Below are 6,000 nucleotides of genomic sequence, written 5' to 3' on the forward strand. Positions count from 1 at the left end.
GAGATAACAGCACTGTTTACCCAGTCTGGGGTAACGGGCACCTCACTGACATCTGGTATTTACAACCCGAAGTCCGTGTCATCTGAAAGCCAAAACCATCCAGCAACAATAACTCTCAACTTCTGTCAAGCACAACTGCTTGACACAAACACAACTCCAAAGGCCTAGGACCCGGGCACTGTAGACCTCGTTAAACCTGCTGCTTTTTGTTCATACGGAGGCCCAGGCCCAACACATCATCCTGCCCAGAAACCAGAAAGCCTATGGCGTGCACTAGTCAGTTTACCTGCAAGTGACGCCTACACTGGGGGTTTTGCTATCTGAGGGTTTTTTTTTTTTTTTCAAATTGACATAATTGATTCTAATGAGTGTGGCAAATCTGGTGTGTTGATTGAGAAGTTAGATTTCATTTCTCCCCATTTATATTCATGTCTGTCTCCCCCTCTAGACCGTAAACTCCTTGTGGGCAGGGAATGCCTCCGTTTATTGTTATAGTGCACGCTCCCAAGCACTGTGTTCTGCACACAATTAAAGCTCAATAAACAGGACTGAATGAACAATTCAATATTCATTAACCCTAGATGGAGGCATTAAAAGACACTCATTTTGTTTACTGGGGAAACATTATTGCAAGTTGTTAAATCTGTAAGGATTAGCCAGCACAAAATGAATAAAAATTAAAATTATTACCGACAGGAACATTATACTATTTGGGAAAAGGATGTTTCTTGGAAAAACTAAGGTTAAATTAAACCTGGGCAGTTATGACAATGCACTTTGTAAGATTTTTGTTCCTAAGAATCAGATGAAACTATCAATTACTTGATGGTTATAAAAGAAAAATGGTAAGGGGAGAAGGATATTCTGCTAAACACACAACCTTAAAACATAATATTGCTTGAAAAAGGTAAAAAGAGTCAAGAAAGGAAAACTAAAAACAGCAGTTAGGATCACGGTTATTTTTTAGGGTAATCTACATTATGAGACTGTGCTGAAGGGTAGCACGCTAGTTTTATCTTACTTTTGTCTATAAAATGGAGGTCACGCTACTGGTATTACTCTCTAAAGATAGGCTTTTTAGACACATGCAAAACCACAGTACCCAGAAGCAAAGAACTAAAACAAATGCATTTAGGTGCCAGAACATAATAGACATCAACTTGACCACCAGATTATAAGAGCTGACGCAGGGGTAAAAACACAAAGGCAACACTTCTATGAAAGTCATTAGATTTGAACAATAAAAACCCATCGGGACCCTGAATGTCAGGGGTCAGTAACTGCTTAGCCGAGTATGGTTGTTCCCAGACTGAGCCCCTTCCTTCCTCTCCCCCTCGTCCCCCTCTCCATCCCCCCATCTTACCTCCTTCCCTTCCTCACAGCACCTGTATATATGTATATGTTTGTACATATTTATTACTCTATTTATTGATTGATTTATTTTACTTGTACATATCTATTCTATTTATTTTATTTTGTTAGTATGTTTGGTTTTGTTCTCTGCCTCCCCCTTTTAGACTGTGAGCCCACTGTTGGGTAGGGACTGCCTCTATATGTTGCCAACTTGTACTTCCCAAGCGCTTAGTACAGTGCTCTGCACACAGTAAGCGCTCAATAAATACGATTGATTGATAAGAAGAAACTAATGAAACAATGTCTCCACGGCCAGGCCGGCAGGTTCATTCAAAGCTCTTCGTCGAGCGTTTGCCTTTCGTTCGTTGGGGATTTTTCAAGCTTCCGAAATAATATGTAATAACGGAGGCTGGGATTAAGTAATGAGAGGCTCCCCGCGCCTCGTACAGTTGTAATTTTCCTCTAAATTGGAGGCCTTACTTCTCGGAAGAGAGGTGACCCCTGAGCAAATTACAGCTGTAATTTTCTCTAAATTCTCTAAATTTTGTTCTCTGTCTCCCCCTTCTAGACTGTGAGCCCACTGTTGGGCAGGGACTGTCTCTATATGTTGCCAATTTGTACTTCCCAAGCGCTTAGTACAGTGCTCTGCACACAGTAAGCGCTCAATAAATACGATTGATGATGATGATGATGATGGAGGCCTTACTTCTCGGAAGAGAGGTGAGCCCTGAGATCCTCTTTGAAAGCTTCGCAACCGGAGACGTTGGGAAAATTCCTTCGGGGGCGGCGGAGTCCAAAAAAGCCACGTGAAATTCAGCCACCCACGTGAAATTCAGCCACCCACGAGGAGGAGGTGAGGATGATGAAGATGGGGCTGCTTGTTAGCCCCCTGGGGATTCAAAATCAACTGCCACCGTGCCCCCGCTGAGATCCCTGAGTTCCCCAGGCCTAACGGGGTTATTCTTTTTTTAACAGAAGCCCCTTGGGTTAGTGGAAAGAGCCCGGACTTGGGGGTCAGAGGTCGTGGGTTCTAATCCCGGTTCTACCACTTTCATTCATGCATTCAATCATATTTACTGAGCGCTTACTGGGTGCACAGCACTGTACTAGGCGCTTGGGAAGTACAAGTCGACAGCATATGGAGACGGTCCCTGCCCAATAACGGGCTCACAGTCTAGAAGGCGGAGACGGACAACAAAATCGTCAGGACAAATGGAATTAAAGCTATATGCCCATCGTTAACAAAATAAACAGAATCGTAAATATGTACAAGGAAAATAGAGTAATAAATCTGTACAAATATATATGCAAGTGCTGTGTGACTTTGACTGAACCCCTTCCTTCCTCTCCCCCTCGTCCCCCTCTCCATCCCCCGCATTTTACCTCCTTCCCTTCCCCACAGCACCTGTATATATGTTTGTACATATTTATTACTCTATTTATTTATTTTATTTGTGCATATCTATTCTATTTATTTTATTTTGTTAGTATGTTTGGTTTTGTTGTCTGTCTCCCCCTTCTAGACCGTGAGCCCACTGTTGGGTAGGGACTGTCTCTATATGTTGCCAGCTTGTACTTCCCAAGCGCTTAGTCCAGTGCTCTGCACACAGTAAGCGCTCAATAAATACGATTGATTGATTGATTGATATGGAGACGGTCCCTGCCCAATAACGACAGTCTAGAATAATAATAATAATGGCATTTGTTAAGCGCTTACTATGAGCAAAGCAAGGCGGAGACGGACAACAAAATCGTCAGGTCAAATAGAATTAAAGCTATATGCCCATCATTAACAAAATAAACAGAATAGTAAAGAAGTACAAGTAAAATGGAGTCATAAATCTGTACAAATATATATGCAAGTGCTGTGTGACTTTGGGCCTCAGTTCCCTCATCTGTAAAATGGGGATTGAGATTGTGAGCCCCACGTGGGTCAACCTGATTACCTTGGATCTCCCCCCACCCCCCGCAGCGTTTAGAACAGTGTTTGGCACCTAGTGAGCGCTTAGCAGATACTATTATCAGTTTTTAGGCGAAAAAGAGGTAACAGCGAAGCCTGCCAAGGGGGCAGGAAATGTGGGACGGTGGCATGGCCCGATTGCAGTCCGATCTGGGGGGGTGAGAGCTGAAGGATGGGGGCGGGCCGGGCTCCTCCCCCCAAGCCGAAGCATTCATTCAATTGTATTTATTGAGCGCTTACTGTGTGCAGAGCACTGTACTAAGCGCCTGGAAAGTACCAGTTGGCAACATATAGTGATTTTCCCTACCCAACAAGGGGCTCACAGTCTAGGAGGGGAAGACAGACAACCAAACAGCCCCCGGGGGGGGCAGGAAGTTGGGCAAATGGGGGAAACCCACCCTGCACGTTGGTCATTCATTCAATCGTATTTATTGAGCGCTTACTGTGTTCCGGGGGGCGATGGAGGGGTCCCCCTTGCTTGGTGCTCTAGACTGTGAGCCCGCTGTTGGGTAGGGACCGTCTCTATATGTTGCCAACTTGATTAATTAATAATGGCATTTGTTAAGCGCTTACTATGTGCCAAGCACTGTTCTAAGCGCTGGGTGGGGGGGATACAAGGTGATCAGGATGTCCCACGTGGGGCTCCCAGTCTTAATCCTCATTTTACAGATGCGGTAACAGAGGCTCGGAGAAGTGAAGCGACTTGCCCAAGGTCACGCAGCAGCCAGGTGGGGGAGCCGGGATTCGAACCCATGTCCTCTGACTCCAAAGCCCGGGCTCTTTCCATTGAGCCTTTTAATCAATCAATCAATCGTATTTATTGAGCGCTTACTATGTGCAGAGCACTGTACTAAGCGCTTGGGAAGTACAAACTGGCAACACATAGAGACAGTCCCTACCCAACAGTGGGCTCACAGTCTAAAAGGGGGAGACAGAGAACAGAACCAAACATACCGACAAAATAAAATAAATAGGAAAGAAATGTACAAGTAAAATAAATAAATAAATAGAGTAATAAATATGTACAACCATATATACATATATACAGGTGCTGTGGGGAAGGGAAGGAGGTAAGATGGGGGGATGGAGAGGGGGACGAGGGGGCCCTCGTTAGACTGTGAGCCCACCGTTGGGCAGGGACTGTCTCTCTATGTTGCCGATTTGTAGTTCCCAAGCGCTTAGTCCAGTGCTCTGCACCCAGTAAGCGCTCAATAAAGACGATTGATGATTGAGCCACGCAACTTGTACGGAACTTGTACTTCCCAAGCGCCTAGTACAGTGCCCTGCCCCCAGGAAGCGCTCAATAAGTACGACTGAATGAATGAATGCTTGGAGGGTTGGAGAGAGCCCCCCACTGCCCCCACCCCCGGCACCAGGCCCCAGATGCCCGGTTCCCTGCTTACCTTGGCGGCTGGGAGGGGAGGGGGCACCAACCAAACCCCAATTGTTTCTTCTAGAAGGAAATGGGGGTGCGGAGGAGGAAGGGAGGAGACAGGGAGGGGTCCTCCCTGATGCTCAGCCCACTCACGGGCCTTCCGGAGGGCGGCTCGGGGGAGGGGCCTTCTCCCCTGCCCTGCAAACTTCAAATCTACCACCTGTCTGCTGTGTAATCACGTCACTTCTCTGTGACCGCCCCTGTAATAATAATAATAATAACATTTATTAAGCGCTTACTATGTGCAAAGCACTGTTCTGGGCGCTGGGGAGGTTACAAGGTGATCAGGTTGTCCCACGGGGGGCTCACAGTCTTAATCCTTTCAGACTGTGAGCCCACTGTTGGGTAGGGACTGTCTCTATAAGTTGCCAACTTGGACTTCCCAAGCGCTTAGTACAGTGCTCTGCACACAGTAAGCGCTCAATAAATACAATTGATTGATTGATTGATTAAGCGCTTACTATGTGCAAAGCACTGTTCTGGGCGCTGGGGAGGTTACAAGGTGATCAGGTTGTCCCACGGGGGGCTCACAGTCTTAATCCTTTTAGACTGTGAGCCCACTGTTGGGTAGGGACTGTCTCTATATGTTGCCGACTTGGACTTCCCAAGCGCTTAGTACAGTGCTCTGCACCCAGTAAGCGCTCAATAAATACGATTGATTGATTGATTAAGCGCTTACTATGTGCAAAGCACTGTTCTGAGCGCTGGGGAGGTTACAAGGTGATCAGGTTGTCCCACGGGGGGGCTCACAGTCTTAATCCTTTTAGACTGTGAGCCCACTGCTGGGTAGGGACTGTCTCTATATGTTGCCAACTTGGACTTCCCAAGCGCTTAGTACAGTGCTCTGCACACAGTAAGCGCTCAATAAATACGATTGATTGATTGATTGATTAAGCGCTTACTATGTGCAAAGCACTGTTCTGGGCGCTGGGGAGGTTACAAGGTGATCAGGTTGTCCCACGGGGGGGCTCACAGTCTTAATCCTTTTAGACTGTGAGCCCACTGCTGGGTAGGGACTGTCTCTATATGTTGCCAACTTGGACTTCCCAAGCGCTTAGTACAGTGCTCTGCACACAGTAAGCGCTCAATAAATACGATTGATTGATTTATTAAGCGCTTACTATGTGCAAAGCACTGTTCTGGGCGCTGGGGAGGTTACAAGGTGATCAGGTTGTTGAGCCCACTGTTGGGTAGGGACTGTCTCTATATGTTGCCAACTTGGACTTCCCAAGCGCTTAGTACAGTGCTCTGC

At 46.4% G+C, this 6,000-nt stretch overlaps 1 protein-coding gene across 1 annotated transcript in view; it reads right to left on the reverse strand.

Moving 5' to 3' along the window:
* Positions 1-4,797, reverse strand: part of LOC119936187 (amyloid beta precursor protein binding family B member 1 interacting protein) — a 67,893-nt gene extending 63,096 nt beyond the window's left edge. The window contains 1 exon segment of the mRNA XM_038755648.1: positions 4,717-4,797. The gene's annotated coding sequence lies outside the window, so the exon portion shown is untranslated.
* Positions 4,798-6,000: the final 1,203 nt, after the last annotated feature.

This window comes from Tachyglossus aculeatus, chromosome 13, assembly GCF_015852505.1.
Source record: "Tachyglossus aculeatus isolate mTacAcu1 chromosome 13, mTacAcu1.pri, whole genome shotgun sequence".
Classification (NCBI taxonomy): domain Eukaryota; kingdom Metazoa; phylum Chordata; class Mammalia; order Monotremata; family Tachyglossidae; genus Tachyglossus; species Tachyglossus aculeatus.